The following is an 18,017-nucleotide window of genomic DNA, read 5'->3' on the forward strand; positions in this document are numbered from 1 at the left end:
ATCAGAATCACGTAACTTATTCAACAAAACTTCTAAAGTTAAAATAAACAACAATGGCGACAAGGGACAACCCTGCCTCGTACCTTTTTCAATTTTAAATACATCTGTTAAACCTCCATTAATTATTATTTGTGCTGTTTGTTCCTGATATATTGCTCTAATTGAATGTATGAAATACTCCCCAAAGTGCATTTTTTCTATTATTTTAAACAGGAATTGCCAGTTCAAGCGATCAAATGCTTTCTCTGCATCCAAGAATATGAACGCTGCAGGGACCTGGTTATTTTTTTCCAAATATTCCAATAAGTTTATAATTTGTCTAACATTATATTTCATCTGCCTCCCTTTTATAAAACCTGATTGATCATTGTGAATAATTGTTGCATAACTGGCATTAATCTATTCGCTAATATCTTAGCAAAGATTTTATAATCCGTGTTCAAAAGTGAAATTGGCCTAAAAATTTCAGGTTTGATACAGTTTTGATCTTCCTTCGGAATCAATGAAACAAAAGCTGCTCTCCAAGAGGGTGGAACTCCTCCCCCTAATTGAATTTTACAAAATAGAGCTCTAAGCGGCTCTACCATTTCAAGCTGTAAGTTCTTATAATAAACAGCTGTTAATCCATCTGTTCCTGGAGCTTTCCCTGTTTTTAACTGCTTAATTGCCGCAACAATCACCTCAGAAGTTATTGGTTGATTCAATCCTTCCCTCTGTTCCAACGTTAATTCCAAAATATTTCCTTTCTTTAAATATCTATCTATATCTATACCTTGTATTGAGTCACTAGCATATAACTTTGTATAAAATTCCAAAAAAGCCTTTTTAATCATATTCTGTTGGTAAACTTCCTTACCTCTATATTCTATCTTACTAATGACTCGTGATTTCTGTTTTTTCCTCAACATGTAGGCCAACCACCTACCTGGTTTATTGGAATTACAAAATGTATTATGTTTAGCATATTGTAAACTAGTTGCCACCTGATCAGCCATTAATATATTAAATTGCCCTCGTAGTATATTTATTGTTTCTTTTACTTTCTTATCTCCTGGATTAGATATAAGTAATTGTTCTTTCTTTTTTATTTCTTCCTCTATCTCTTTACGCTTCTTTTGTTGTTTTAGTCTATATTTATTGTTCGTATGTATACCCCTCATATAAGCCTTGCTAGCATACCAGACCATTTCCATAGGAGTACCCTTATTCATATTAATAACAAAAAGTTCTTTTATTTGTTTTTTAAGCTCTTTTACATTTTCTTCATATCTAAATAAGTTTTCATTTAACCTCCAAGACCTCCTTTCTCCCTCTCCTGTTCAAATTCCACCCAAACCGGACTATGATCAGTTAAAGTTCTTGGACATATCTTCATCGTCTTCACCCTGGAAATAAAATCATTTGTGGTTAGTATAAAATCAATCCTGGAGAAGGATTGATGTCTATCAGGAAAAAAAGTAAAATCTTTTTCCTCCAGGTTACGTTCTCTCCAGATATCTCGCGGTTCTATATCTTCCATCATATCAAAAAAAGATTTAGGTAGTTTTGCACGTGTTGAAATCTTTGATAAGCGTGTCAATTACTCCATTCCAATCACCCATTAATATAAAAGATTTATAGTTCCATTGTATTATTTTAGTATGTAAAAATTTATAAAACTTGTCTTGTTGCTGATTAGGGGCATATATTCCAATAAAAAGCATTTTTCCAGTCTCTGTTGATAATTCAATTGCAATATATCTTCCTTGATCATCTGCCTCAATTAAATTAGCTGATAGTCCTTTCCTTACATATATGACTAGTCCATTTTTCTTCTCTGGCACTGATGCCATAAAATTTGTACCTAATCTTGAATTTATCAAATATTTTTGGTCTGATATTCTAATATGTGTTTCTTTCAAGCAAATAACATCATTGTTAAATTGTTTCAAGTAGTGAAATACTTTCTTTTTTGTGGTGAGTTTAGGCCATTGACATTCCAAGATAGGAATTTAGTTGCCATCTTTAGCCTTTCGAAGCCTTGTGAGCATCAGCTGAAGCTCCTCCACCTTACTCTTCGGCCTACTCTTCATTACCAAACTAGGTAACATCATCAGTACTAGAAGGGAGTGGAGTTTGCTCTTATTTTCATATACTATGGCTTCCCCCTGTCAGTGTTGATCAGTTGCTTCACAAACAGTGTTTTGATTGGTACCAGGTCTCTACAGCCTCAGGCAGAGAAGGGCTATTTTGCACCCCTCCCTCAAATGTTCTTTAAAATACAGAGTTTCCCAGCATTCCTTTAGGAACCTCCAAGTGGTAACAGGTTACTTATCCTAAATGAATCCTCTTTATCTGGAGCTTCAAAATTTGCTGTTTGCTAGAAAGATGTGTAGCTAAAAGTCACATTTATACACACATTTAGTGTATATCTGATTTTGGGGATATTTCTTCATAACCAAATAAAAGTGTACTTTCTGTGCAGTTCATACCCCTTGCTCGCTGGGTCTGGATATTACAAAGCAAAGCCCACATTTTGTAATTAATCCCCGCACCTTGTTTTGACTGACAGTGTGCTGCAGGAGGCTGAGTGCTGTCACGCCTCCTACCCATGCCCATCCAGCCAGTCATTAGGGCACAGAACTGGTTGTTAAAAAATTTGCAGCCCACCGACTTCTGGTTTGGCGTTGCAGTGAGACAGTCGGGGAAATAGCGGGCTCTGATGAGCGCCGCGAAAACCCCGGCTGCCGAACCGCTGCCGATGGGTCTTCGGACCAGAACCGTCCTGCAGGGACAGGGAGGAAAGGCGCCTCGGACAACCAAGAGGAACAGGCAAGTTCCTCGGAGGTCAAAGGGAACTCTCTGAATCGGCGGTGGGGGGTGGCAGCCATGGCGGCTGCCACGAAGCTGAGACAACCGGGCTAAGTATAGAACTGGAGAGAAGAAAGAAACGGAACGGAGTCTTTTTTAAGCCGGGTGAGTGACAGCTCAGGCTTGAATAACAACGAGAGAAACATCTTACAACTATAAGACCCCTAATGTGTAATAGTGGCTAAAGAGCATGGGGGCAAAGAGGATTTTGAAATGTAATTTGGAAGAGACAAAAACTCAATTGAAAATTGATTTCTGAACAAACTAATTGGAAACTTTAAATAATTAGATATGGTTAAAGGATTGGAAAGAAATAGAGATCCTTCCCCCCCCCTTTTTTTTTTTAAATGGCAAGAAAAATAAAAAGAATGGACAATAAGCTTTAAGAAGAAAAAAAAGGGATGTATAAATAAAAGGGGAAAAAAGTGAGAAGAGCTATTTAAATTTGGACTGGACTTTAAATATGATTTGATATTTTTAAATTGAAGAAAAAAAAAGAAGTCAAGTAAGATCATGATGTAATGGAAACAAAATGGATACTTACTAAGCAATTGGAAATTGTGGATTGCAGAGAGACACCATCTGGAGTAAAAAGGAACATTGTAACTTGGTTCTTTGTTTTGGAAAATTGTGAACTTCACCCTGAGAACTTGTGGAGGAGGATTTTCTTGTCTACAAGAGGCTTGACTTTTGGAGGAATAAAAAAAAGAAATAGAAGGGAATACAATGGAACTTTTATAATTGGAGCAACTATTTGATTTGGAGAATGGAAATAAATAACTATAATGTTGCACAGAGGACAAAATTTGAGGATATAAAAATCGAAATGGAGTATACATGTGTGGACAAGAAAATGAAGATGGAGAAATAAGACATAGAAGTGGAAAATAAAGAAGATAAAGATATTGTGGTTAAATATGAACAAATAATTGAACATGTGAATACTAATAATAAAAAGGAGGTCTCTAGAGATTATATTGAGATTAACAATAACACGATGATTATACTGAGACTAATAATGATATAATGATTATATGGAGATTAATACTGAATGATAAAAGAATAAAAGGTTGGAAAATATTAAGAAATTTAAAGAAGTCCAGGACCTGGATTTATATAATGACTATATTGAGATAAACAAATATGAGAAGAATTATGTTACAGATATTTAGAAATGAAATAGGGATTGAAGCTAAAATATATGGAAAATAGATTACATTAAAAGAAATATAGCAATGGATATAATGAACCATTTTTTTATTAAGATGTTAAAAGATACTACTTGAGGAAATTGATGGTTATAATAACTGGGATATTGTTTAAATACCTATAACAATTGTTATAATTTGAATATTTTTAATAATATAACTACAAAAGTAAAAGATGATTATGTTGGGAGTAACAGTGAGAAAAATAAAGAATTATACTGGGATTAACAGCAAATAAAATGATTACACTGAGATTAACAGAAAAATAAAGATGATTACACTGGGATTAACAGTGGAATAAAGATGGAATAAAGATGGAACAGTGGAATAAAGATGATTACACTGGGATTAACAGTGAGAAAAATAAAGATGATTACACTGGGATTAACAGTGAATAAAGATGATTACATTGGGATTAACTGAGAAAAATAAAGATTACACAGGGATTAACAGTGAATAAAGATGATTACACTGAGATTAACAGGAAAATAATGATTGCACTGGGATTAACAGCGAATAAAGATGATTACACTGGGATTAACTGAGGAAAATAAAGATTACACTGGGATTAACTGAATAAAGATGATTACACTGAGATTAACAGAAAAATAAAGATGATTATGCTGGGATTAACAGTGGAATAAAGATGTATTTTGTACCTTGGGATTAACAGTGGAAGGATAAAAGAAAACCAGCCATGCCCACCCAGCCACATGACCACCAAGCCACATCCACCCAGTCACATGACCACTTAGCCATGCCCACAGAACTGGTACTAAAAAAATTTGAATCCCACCACTGAATGTATCTGAAAATCAGTTTTGCTGAAAACTTACTTATAAAGAGATTCAGAAATTCAAAACTGGCAAGGTTGCACTATAATTATATTGGTATTTGTCATAAAGCAGCTATATTTTGTTTTTACTTAAATGAATTATATCTGCCTTAGTTGTCACTTATGATTTTTAAATTTATTTATTTTTGAATATATGTTTTATTGATACATTTTTTTTCTTTAAAAACAAAAAATTCCATGTCTATCTGAACAGCGTGTTGTCTGGGTATAATTAATTTTGAATAAAGGTACAACAATAACCATAATCATACTAGTAATCTTAATAAATATCAATATTAATCATAAAATAAAACAGTTCATCTTACAATATTTTCAATACAATTTTTTCTTATGTCTTTGAATTCTTTTTAAATTCTAACCTGTTTTTGTTAGTTAACCATTGATAAAATATATCCCATGTTAAAAAGTATTATGTTTCTTCCTCTTCTTTTATCTTTATTTTTTATTATTTCATTTTATATTAATTTCAATCTTTCTGCAATTATAGTAGTAAAAATTTTGTAATCTGTGTTCAACAGCGAGATTGGCCTGTAATTTTGCAAACTTTTACAGACAATTCATCCCCTCCTACGCTGAGATTGCCCTCCCCTTGACAGAACTGCTAAAAACCTGTCCATCTCCCACCAAGCCAAAACCTAGCCAACTCCTAGCTTGGACAATGAACTATCAAAAATCCTTTGAACAATTAAAATGCCTATTCTCAGTGGAGCCGATCCTACAGCACCCTGACCCAAATAAATCATTTGTGGTTCAGGCATACACGAGTGATGTGGCAATGGCTGCTGTTCTATTGCAAAGGAACACTCAAAACAAACTAATGCCATGTGCTTACATATCGAGAAAGTTAACAGACACTGAGCACAGATGGGCAGTGTGGAAGAAAGGCTTTTGTGGTGTGATGGGCTCTCTTATCCTGGAGACACTTAATAGAGGGGGTTAAAGAGTCTTTTGAAGTGTGGACTGACCACAAAAATCTTGAGGCGCTCAAGACCCTGAGGAAGCTTTCCCCCAAGCATGTTCGCTGGGCTCAGTATTTCAAACGCTTTAACTTTGACCTGAAATACATTCCGGGGTGGGGGGGACCTGTTAGCTGATGCTCTCTCCCGTAAGCCCCAGTTCGACAGCCGACGTGAAGAGATAGTTCATGCCATGATCTCGGAAACTCAACCAGCTGCCCAAGCCCGCACCAGAGCACAAATGCCATGGTTCCAACCTCCCCGAAAACAAGTTGACAGCAGAGGTAAAAGTGGCGCTCTCAAATGATTCCTAGTTCAAGGAAAATCAGACAGACCTAACCCTAAGAGGGGTTGGTGTGGAAGGGGAATAAGATTTATGTGTCCCACAGCATGCGACTCCTGGTGCTAAAGAGGAGTCATGATTCTCGACTAGGAGGTCACTTTGGATTTTTAAAAACCCTCCATTTGACTAGGAGATAATTCTGGTGGCCAAAGATGAAAGCTGATGTGGAAGACTGTGAAAAGCTGCACCCCCTGCACCACCATGAAGTCCAGGCTCTGGCCAAACCCACCAAGCCCTGGGAGGAGATTGCAATGGACTTCATAGTTAAGTTCCCTCATGACAGTGGAGTGAACAAGGTGATTTGGACTGTCATTGATTTATTCTCCAAGCAAGCACACTTCACTGCCTGCAACAGACTACCATCGGCCAAGAAACTGGCAAAGCTTTTTGTGAAACATATCTACAGACTACATGGGGTTCCAAGGAGAATAATATCAGATTGCAGGGTCCAGTTTACACCTAAATTCTGGAAAGAGTTCCTACGGTCCATTGGGTCATCCCAGGGGCTTAGCTCAGCTTTCCACCCATCGACTAACAGATCGGCTGAAAAATTGAACTCAATGGTGGAACAATACATTAGATGTTATGTAAATTATCAACAAGAAAACTGGGCGGACTTACTACCATTCACAGAAGTGGCTTATAATAGTACAGTACACCACAGTACTGGGTTGACTACTTTTCAGATAACTATGGGCATGGATTTTGTGCTGATGCCTGAGTTGCCTAGAGAGCCACCCACTTCCATGTCCCTAACAGAATTGATGACCTCATTGAAAAGGGGTTCGGAGAATACTAAGAAAGCTTTAGCTGAATCAGCAGAGAGATATAAGGCCCAGGCCGACAAACACCTTTCCGAATAGGAGAAAAGGTGTATTTGTCAACCAAGTACCTAAGATTGAGGTTACCTAGCAAGAAGTTTGGATCCAAATTCATAGGCCCATTCCCTATAGTGAAAGTGATTAACCCAGTGACTGTCCAACTTAGCCTCCCTCACCTATTAGGGAAAGTATACCCAGTTTTCCACAGTAGCTTATTGAAACTAGCAAGAGAGGCCCTTGCCAGCTGCTCCCCCCTCCTTTGGTAGTGCAAGGGGAGACTCATTATGAAGTGAAGAAGATCCTTGACTCTAGACTCTACAGGGGTTGCTTACAATATTTGGTACACTGGAAAGGGTACCTATTATCTGAAGCTACTTGGGTGAAGAGTTGGGATGTGAATGCTGATACTCTTGTGAAGCAATTTCATGATAAATTTCCTGAGAAATCAAAAGGTTCACTTGGGGGGTGGGGGTTAAGGGGTCCTGTACAAGGTGTTAACCCCGTCTTTTGTGTTTTGTCTGTTTTATTTTTCAGGATGTGGTTTTTTTCTGCAGGGGAGGGGACGCCTGTCAGCGTTGGAAGCCATATTAGGCTGGAAGCTTCCATGCTGCCACCTTCTCATTTGTGGGAAAGTAGGAGGGGGGATTTAGTAGAGGGGTTGGTTGTAGACATAATAACATTCTTCCTGTCAGCCAAGGTCAGGGCAATCTGGCATCTGGAGAAAGAGTGGTCGGAGTGCTGAGTCGAGATGGGACGGGCATTGATTGGAGCATGTGATTGACTGAGGAGTGAGGGGATGGTTTTGGGGATTTTGATTTACTGAGGGAAAACCCAGACCTTTCAGATTCCCAGATGTGCCAGTTTACCTATTCTAATAAAATTTTGGAAAATGCTTGCTTTTGCATCTTTACTTGGAGTTGGGGTTTTCTGGAACGCCGACAGCTATTTTTTTTCTTTTTTAATTTGATTTATATGCCGCCCTTCTCCGGAGACTCCGGGCGGCTTACAATGCGTTAAGCAATAGCCTTCATACTTTTGTATATTTTACAAAGTCAGCTTATTGCCCCCACAAACTGGGTCCTCAATTTACCTACCTTAGAAAGGATGGAAGGCTGAGTCAACCTTGAGCCTGGCAAGATTCGAACTTACTAATTGCAGACAGCTGGAGTTAAATTACAATGCATTAGTCTTCTAAGCTATCCAGGCTCCTTTTTTTTATTAAGTTGGATCCAGATGCTTGTGTTTTTTCTAAGATAAATACCAGGTCATCTGCTAATGCCTATAACTTATATTCTGTTTTTATTTCCATTCCTTTTATTTCTGAGTCTTGTCTAATGTTTCTATTAAGTACTTCCAATGTTAATATGAATAATAGAGGGGACAATGGACATCCTTGTCTTGTGCCTTTTCCTATGTTGAAGTTCTCGGTCATATCCCCATTGACCATTACTTTTGCAGTTTACTTGGAATATATTGCCTTAATCATATTAACATATTTCTCCCCAAAATCCATATATTTTAATTGTAATATCATAAATTGCCAATTTACATTATCAAATGCTTTATGTGCATCTAAGAATATCAATGCCATTTGTTTTTCTGGATCCATTTCATAGTATTCCAATGTGTTCAAAATGATTCTCATATTATTCCTAATTTGCCTTTTGGGTAAAAATCCATTCTGGTCTGAGTGTATAAATTCATTCAGGAATCTTTTTAATCTTTCTGCAATTATTGAGGCATATATTTTGTAGTCTGTATTTAATAGTGATATTGACCTATAATTTTTTATCTGTATTAAATCTGATTCTTCTTTCGGTATTAGGGTTATATTTGCTTCCATCCACGTGTTTGGAATTTTGGCTTCTAACAGTACTTCATTATAAACTTCCAACATTGGCAAACCCAAAGTATCTTGTAAACATTTATAAAGCTCTGCTGGTAGTCCATCTGGTCCTGGTGTTTTATTATTTTTTTGCCTCTTAATCATCTCTCTTAGTTCCATCATTATCCTTTCATTTAACATAACCTTCATTATTTCTGGTACTATGGGTAATTCAGCTTTCTCTAAATATTGTTTTATTTTTTCTTCTGACACCTCTTGATTATATAGTTTTTTGTACTAATTCTGGATTTTCTTTTAGTTTCATTTTGATAGTGAAGGATTCCCTTTTCATCTAGCAAGCGGTGTATCAATTTCTTCTCTTTCTCCTTTTTCAATTTATATGCTAACCATCTTCCTGGTTTGTTGGCATTTTCAATGTAATTTGTTTTGCTCTTTTAATCTTTTGTGCTAGTTCTTCTGTTTCCATTAAATTGAGTTTATGTTTTATCAGTCCGATTTTTTTTTAATTTTTGTGGTTCTTTCTGTAATTCTGTTTCCAGTCTTTTGTGTTCTTCTGCTAATTTATTTTGTGTTTGCCTCTTTTACTTTTTTTTTTTTTTTTTTGCTGTATAGGTGATCACTAATCCTTGGATATATGCTTTTGCTTTATCCCATACATTTTGTAGTGAAGTCTCATTTTTTTTATTCTCCTTGAAAAAGAAGTCCATTTCTTTCTCCATTATTTGTATAAACTCTATCTTTTAATATGGCTTGATTCAACATCCATCTCATTTTTCTCCTTTGACCTTTCCATTTTATTTTCATTAGGTTGTTATCTGCCCATACATTTGCTTCAATTTCTATCTCCTGTACATTTGTTCTTAATTTTAGTGTCATCCATATCATATCTGTTCTTGAACATGATTGATGTCGGAGTAGAATTATATTGGTTTTTCTCTATGTAACTTGAAATGTTCATTTCTCTCCATGTAACTTGAAATGATAGTTCTTCTATTATTTTAAAGAAGGTCCTAGGGCGTATTTTCTGTGCCTTTTTACCTACTTTCCTACTTCTATAGTTGTTTTGCGTCCACAATTGCACTGAAGTCCCCTAACACACAAATATTTGCATAATCCATTTCAGTTATTTTCATGTAGAGTTGTTTATAAAATTATTTTTGCTTATTATTTGGTGCGTATACTGCTATCAAAAGTACTCGTTTTTGTTACTTATTTGTTTATTCTGGTTAGGCCCAATTAAAGACTTGAGGCTTCGTTATTACAAAGATATTTATTTGTTTCTTATCTTCCAGAGAATTACATTTGGACAGCAACTGTTCTGACAGGAGCATCAACTTATATACAGAGGAGGCGGGGCAAAAGGTAAGTAGGGACCAATGGGAAGGAGCATAGTGACATAATATATTTAACTCATATACAAATGTACATATATACAGAAAACAGGTTAGGTATTTTTAATTGTAACAAATCCCCTTCTAAAATACCTAACTAATAATAAATCACCGGTTTTAGATATGTACATTAAATTTAGAAGTCAGATATGTATGTTGTTTAGTTGCTAAAGGTTTAGTGAGAATGTCAGCAATCTGTTCACTCGTATCGCAGTGTATAGCCTTAATAAATCCTATACTCGATAATTGTCTCACATGTTTATATTTGATATCGATGTGTCGAGATCTTTGGCCTATTGTCTTGGAAGCTGATATATCTATTGCTGCTTTATTATCTTCATTGATAAGAATAGGATAAATGGGTTCATCCCATATATTGGACAACAAATCATCAAACCAGGTCAGGTTATTGGCTGCTTTAGATAGGCAAATGTATTCAGCTTCTGCCGTAGAGGTGGCAATTAAATTTTGTTTGCCAGTATACCAATGTACCGTGCAACCATTTATAAGGAAAACATAACCGGAGGTACTTTTTCGACTTTTTGGGTCTCTATAGCCCAATCAGCATCAGCATAACAAGTCAATATGGGCTTTTCTGAAATAAATTGTTCTAGATATAAACAGACATCAGCACTAAATTTTAGATACCTTAGAATTCTTTTGATTCCTTCCCAGTGATATACACTAGGGCTGCTTACGTGTCTTGACAATAGATTAACAGCAAGAGTGATATCTGGTCTGGTCCAATTAGAAATATACAGTAATGATCCAATAATAGATCTATACAAAGTGTTTTCTTTGAAGGGCTCGTATTCGTGGTGCATGTTTCTAGTGAAGTCAGTTGACATGGGGGTCTCGCAAGTTTTTGAATTTATCATATTGCACTTTTGTATAAGTTCTATAATTTTTTCTTTTTGGGATAATTTGAATCCCTTATCGGTTTTATCAATTTGTACTCCTAAATATTTATTTACTTTTCCTAATATTTTTAAGTTGAAGTGTATACCCAATTTTTCAGCAAATTCATCACATTTGATTTTATCTTGTCCAAAATACAATATGTCGTCAACATAAATTAGTACATATTCAATAGAGTTATTCTTTCTTTTAGTGAAAAAACATAGATCCGATGAAGTGGCTATAAAACCCATATCTTTAAGTATTTTTGACAGACATTTTTGACAGACATTCATACCATCGTTTACCAGATTGTTTTAATCTATATAGACTCTTATTTAACAACCAAGTTTCTCCCTTTTGAATATTCTTTCCTGGGGGTGCCTTTACATATATTTCCTTATCAAGATTGGCATGTAGGTATGCAGTTTGTACATCAAACTGATACACGTCCAAATTCAGAATGGAAGCTAGTACTAACGCAGTCTTTACGCTCTCTGCTCTAACAGTAGGTGAATATGTGTCTTCATAATCATCAGGGAATCTTTGGGCAAATCCTTGAGCTACTAACCTAGCTTTATACAGGAATTGGTTATCTTCTAGTTCTTTGATTTTAAATATCCATTTAGTACCAATGGGGGACTTATCTGCGGGGGGATCTGCTGGTGTGTACACGTTTAGTTCCTTCAAACTATCCATCTCCTTTTTCTTTTCTTTTTTTTTTAAATTTGATTTTTATTATAACATATAGTGATACAATCGGTACATTTTCGGTTCATTGGTGCAATTATATACATATATACATCTACATGCATTATTACTTGTCTTTTATTGATATTGTTTCTTGAAGTTAGATTTAATTTCAAAACACTTAAAGATAATAGTGCTCAACTCTCTAAGACTAAATATAATACTATTCATATGGATTTTGTTAATTAGTTAATATTTAATCTCTATTACCTTCTTTATTTCTTTCCCCCATCCATTCGTACCACATGTCCCACACACTATAAAATTCTGAATCTTCTCTGTCATTAATTTCTGAAGTCAATTTGTTCATTTCGGCGCACTCCAATATTTTTCCAATAACATGTTCTTGAGGTGGTATTTGTTTTTCTTTCCAATACTGGGCAAAGGAAATTCTAGCGGCTGTCGGAATATGTATAATTAAATACTTTTTCTTTTTTGCATATTCAGTTTTCAAAATTCCCAGGAGAAAAGCTTTTGGGTCGAAATCAAAATTTTCTTTTATTATTTCTCTAATCCACATCCATATCATCCTCCAGAATTTTTGTGCCTGATTACATGTCCACCAGCAATGATAAAAAGTACCCTGCTGATAGTCACATTTCCAACATTTAGGGCTCGAATTGGGGTAGATCTTCGCTATCCTAGCTGGGGCCATGTGCCATCTATAAAACAGCTTGTATTGGTTTTCCTTATAAGCCGTCGCCTTTGTCATTTTAAGGTTATTATTCCATATTGAATCCCATTCGTTCAGATTTATATTCTGTCCTATATTTTTGGCCCATGCTAACATCGGTTCTTTAACTACTTCCTCTGCCATATCGTACTCCAATAAGTAATTATATAATTTAGCTAGAATTTTGTCGTCCGTACCCATCCATATCTTGTCAAATCCATTTATGCTCATTTCAATGCCAAATTCCTCCTAATCTTTTTTATATCTGGATTTAATTTGGTTATATGGCCACCAGTCTATAGAAATACCTTGTTCCATCAATTCTTCCCTTGTTTTAAGGTTCCCTCCCCCATCTAATAATTCATTGTATCTGACCGTTTTACCCATTTCTAATACATTTGGATATATTATAGCCTCCATGGTGGAAAGCCATCTCGGAATTTTCCTATAGTGCTTCTGTCTCATCTCTCCCCATATTTGTATCAAGATCTCCCTTATTTTATGTCTATGGAAGTAAGTTTTTATCTTCTTCCCAGTATCCCAGAGATATGCATGCCAACCCTTCTGGAGATCATACCCTTCTAAAGTTAACAGTCTTTTATTTCTCAGGGTTTCCCATTCTTTCAGCCATACTCTGGTTTCTCTTCAGATCGTATAAATCTTTCGCCTTTTATCCATCTCCTTTTTCATTGCTTCCTCCCACTTTGTTTTCTCTTCCAGAGGTAATTTAAGTATTTCATCATATGTATTGGGTGTTAGTCTTTTGGCATTGAGAGATAGTATGTAGTCATCAAATCTTTTTGGAATTGTACCCCTATTTGATCTAATGGGTCTATCAGGAGGAGATTCAGCACCTTGCATAAACTTTGCTTCCTTCTCAATTAGTGGGTCTACTTTCAAGATAGGATGCCCTTTTTTCCATTCCTCATTAATTATTTTTTGATAATTGTGTTTGCCTGTCTTTATGATTTTGGGTTCAGTAACTGGTGAATTGTGTTTTCTGTGAGTGGATGTTGTGTTCTCTGACTTGGGGCATAATTCGTTAAGGTGTATTTTGGACCAATTAGAGTGTTCATGGAACACAGCAGATCTAGACACGATGAATTGGTTGTTTTTATCTATGAAACGATATCCCTTAGTTCCTGATTCGTACCCCATGAATCTTAGTCTTTTAGATACTTTTTCGCCTTTGTGTCTCAATTGTTTAGGCACATACACATCTGCAGTTACGCCAAATATTTGTAGATGTCCAATTTTTGGTTTTTTATTATACATGAGTTCATATGGTGTTTTGTTAATTACACTGGACCATAATCGATTTAGGGTATAATTAGAATATGTAAGGGCTTCAGCCCAGAAAGATTGACTTAAACCAGCATCGTCTAGCACACATCTAACCATGGTTTGTAATAAACCATTTTTTCTCTCTACGACCCCGTTCTGGAAGGGTGAGAAGGGACGGGATTTAAAATGTAATATTCCCTGCATTTTTAGCCAATTGGAAAATTCGTTAGACAAAAATTCTGATCCTCTGTCGGTCATTATTTGTTTGATTTTTACATTATGTTGAGTTTCTACTCTTTTAAAGAATTCTTTGAATTTTTTGAAAACTTCATTTTTATGGTTAAGAGTGTACACGAACCAAAACCTGCTGTAATCATCGACTATAGTTAGGAAATATTTTTTTCTATATTTGATTGATGGTTTCATTGGGCCTACGACATCCATATGTACCAATTGAAAAATTGATTGTGTGGTGCGATCACACAATCAATGGGTTTGTTTTGGGCTTAGGTTTGTTTTTGAGCTTGGAGGATTTACATACTGAACACTCCAAATAGTTTTTACAACTCTTTACTTTGATGTCTTCGGAACATTCTAACATTCTCCTACGCAGAGGAAAAACGTCAGTCAGGATGGGTATACGTCCCGTCTAGCCAATGACCGAGCACTTTCCAAAGACCAAAGCTCCGCCCCTTCGAGGCTGCCCCAGTTCTTCGTCTCGGTCTTCGCTAAACAGGACGTGTCCTCCTCTGACAGATTTTTCCTCAAGTGCTAATTGCTTCCTATCGTGGCTCCGATCTCCTCTTCACCCGACAAGTACTTCTGGCCCTTGCAGACTTCGTGTCTTGCTGCAGGGCGAGTTGTTTCCTCAATTTCTTGCTGCATTTAGAAGGCCGTTGCCTAGCAGCAGATTGGTGACACTAGCGGTTGCGCGCTGAGCCCTGGGTCACGTTTAAAGCCGTTTCGGCTAGCGACAGAAGAGGGCCCCTTTCTCCAGCTGATTGGCGCACAGGGCGATCGCACAGATAAGGCTGGAGCGGACGCTCGCCTTGCAGGCCTAGCAAGCCGGAAAACTAGCGGCGTTAAAGCGCGCCTGCTTTTTTTGCCTCAGCTGTTTGGCGTGAGAGCGCGATCGGGGAGATTAGGCCACAGCAGACGCTTTCCTGGCCTGACGGTCTCTTGATTGAGGGCTTACGACGCGGCGGATCGCTATCCCAACTAGGTTCTCCCGGTGAGCTCAGAGGGCCCTTCTTCTCTACAGTCGCCATTTTAGGGACTCTGCCTGTCATTCAAAATGGCGTCCACCATGCGGAGTACCGATGGGCCTACTTCCTCCTCGCGTAGGCGCCATCCTAGCAATCCTCTCGAGGGGCCTTCATCTTCACTGCCGCCACCAGCCAAGAAATCCCGTTCTAACAGGGATAAGGCCCAATCATCAAAGGCACAAGCCTCTAAATCGGGTTCTTCCCGAGAGGAACAACGCCGGCATAAGGCCATGGAAAAAGCCTTCTCGAGGGTGCAGTCTCATGCTCAACTTTCTGACCGCCCTGCTTCTCAGCCACCATCAAGGCCTCGCTCTCCCCGTTCGATGAGGGACCTTTCTCCAGACGTGGCGGACGATCATCTTACAGTTCCTCCTTCGGAGCCCCAGAGACTTTTCCAGACCATTCCGGATTCCAATCAGGCTCGGGCCTTGCCTCCTTCTCCTCCTCCACCTCCAGCCTTGTCCACTCCAATGGCTGACCCCTTGGAGGCTTTCATCTCCAGAGCTATCCAACAGTCGATTGCGGATTGTCTTAACCAAGCTCCTACCACTACCACCTTGGGAGCCTCTTCGCATTCTCCTCCCGATGCCCGGGAAGGTTCCTTACTGGATCAGGATATTTCTGCTCCCCACGTTTCTCTAGACCAAGCATCGGTGTCTGAAGGTGAGGAGTACCTGGATCAAGCCTGGTCAGATGATGAAGGCCTGGGACCTGACCAGCCGGCCTTTATTGGCCTTTTTAAGCCTCAGCTCTTCCATTCTTTACTGTTTAAGGCAATTGCCGTCACCCGTTTGGGGTCTCTTCCTTCAGCTGTTCCATCCTCGTCTTCTTCGGACCCAGCAGCGGCCATGTTTGCGGAACCTACTACCGAACCTGACATCATCCCGGCTCCAAAGCTGTTTACCGATGTTCTACCAATGGGCCTTGCCAGGGGCTGGGCCTAGCCCTAACGGTCTGGATAAGCGTCTATACAACTCTGCTCCTCCGTTAGCGGATCTTTTACAGGCCCCTACGGTCGATCCTCCTATTGTGGCCTTGACTGATTCAGCTCATCCCGCAGGTCCCCCGGAGGATTCTCTCAGACCTGAGGACAAGAGGGCAGAAAAGACTCTCCTGAAAGGACACCAGGCTACTGCCTGGTCTATCCGAGCATCAACTTCTGCCTCTTTCTTTAATAGGGCAGCCTTGCTGTGGCTTAAGCAACTACAAGCCAAACTTCCGCTCTCAGACACACGGTCTCACCAGGACCTAAATAAGATTGCTGCAGCTTTAGAATATTCGGCTGATGCCACTTTGAATTCCACTCGTTTTTCAGCCAGAGCATTGGATTCTAATGTGACATCCCGCCGTCTTTTGTGGCTGAGAAATTGGCAAGCCGATATTCGCAGTAAATGGCAGCTCGCTTCGGCTCCTTATACCAGCGGCTCCCTCTTTGGTTCGGCGTTGGAACCCTTGCTCGTCGAGACCAGGGATCGTCGGAAGATTCTTCCTCCTGCTATTCGTCGCTCTGATTCCCGCTTCTCCTCTCCACGATATCAGTCCTTTCGGACCTCTGCTTCCTCTTCCTTTCAGTCTCGGGGACAACATTCCTTCCCTTCCAGATCCTCACAGGATCCCCAGGTCAGACAAGAGTCCAGGTTTCCCCCTCGTAAACCCTTCCGAGGAGGTAGGGGTGGTCGTTGGTCTCGCAGGGGTAGGTGAGCAGCATTTCCAGTCTCCCATTGGAGGTCGCCTTTCCCTTTTTCGTGAGCAGTGGGCTTCCTCCATAACTGATTCCTGGGTTCTTGACACAATTTCCTTTGGTTTGGCATTAGAATTTTCTTCCCTGCCCCCCTCCCGTTTTCTCCCTTGTCCTGTTCCTCGGGACCAAGGCAGGTTAGGGGTGGTTTCGGCGGCTATTGATCATCTTTTACGAATTTCCGCCATTGAGAAGGTTCCTTCTTCTCAACAGGGCCATGGGTTCTATTCCCGGCTTTTTGTGGTCCAGAAAGCCTCGGGGGGTTGGCGCCCCATTTTAGACTTGAAGGCTTTGAACCGGCACATTAAATACCGCCGGTTCATGATGCACTCCCTTTCGTCTATTCTTGAGTCCATTCGTCCTTCCGATTTTCTTTCTTCTATTGACTTAACAGATTCTTACCTGCATGTCCCTATTTTACCTGCTCATCGCCAGTTTCTTCGCTTTGCCTTCAAAGGTTCTCATTACCAGTACAAGGCCTTACCCTTCGGGCTTTCTTCAGCCCCCAGGGTCTTTACCAAGATTATGGCCGCCTTAATTGGATTCATCAGATCGCATCCTATTCGTCTTCAGTTTTATTTGGATGACATATTAGTTATGTCTCCGTCACTTCTTACTGCCCAGCAGGATTTGTCCTTTTTTCTGTCCACTCTTCAATCGCATGGTTTTTCTATAAATTGGTCCAAGAGCCATCTGTCCCCTTCTACCAGTATCCTTCATTTAGGGGCATCCATTGATACCGTCTCCTCCACTGTTTACCTTTCGCCGGAACGCCAGGCCAATCTGCGCTCCTTAGCGCGTCAATGTCTGAGGTCTGGCTCGGCAACTGTCCTCGTTCTTTCCCGTCTTTTGGGAATGATGGTTTCCACTTTTGGTATTACACCATGGTCCCGTTTGCATAGTAGAGAGCTTCAATGGCTCCTCCTACCCTTTCAACGGGCGAATCTGGAACCCTCTTCCCGTCGCATCCGGATTCCTCAGCCTGTCCACCAATCCCTTCGCTGGTGGATTTCTCCTGCTTTGTCTCGGGGTTCTAACTTCAGGGAACCACTCAGACTCCAGCTTACTACAGATGCGAGCCTCTCTGGCTGGGGTGTGCATCTGCATCATCACATGGCTCAGGGTCGGTGGACACCTCA

At 39.0% G+C, this 18,017-nt stretch overlaps 1 protein-coding gene across 1 annotated transcript in view; it reads left to right on the plus strand.

Annotated features, from left to right (window-relative positions):
- The window catches only part of DYNLT3 (dynein light chain Tctex-type 3), a 51,987-nt gene that overhangs the window by 25,734 nt on the left and 8,236 nt on the right, over positions 1-18,017 (plus strand). Inside the window, exon 6 of the transcript XR_015728223.1 lies at positions 10,173-10,242. The gene's annotated coding sequence lies outside the window, so the exon portion shown is untranslated. The remainder of the gene's footprint in view (positions 1-10,172; positions 10,243-18,017) is intronic.

Source organism: Pantherophis guttatus, chromosome 5 (genome assembly GCF_059756535.1).
Source record: "Pantherophis guttatus breed Tessera chromosome 5, ASM5975653v1, whole genome shotgun sequence".
Classification (NCBI taxonomy): Eukaryota; Metazoa; Chordata; class Lepidosauria; order Squamata; family Colubridae; genus Pantherophis; species Pantherophis guttatus.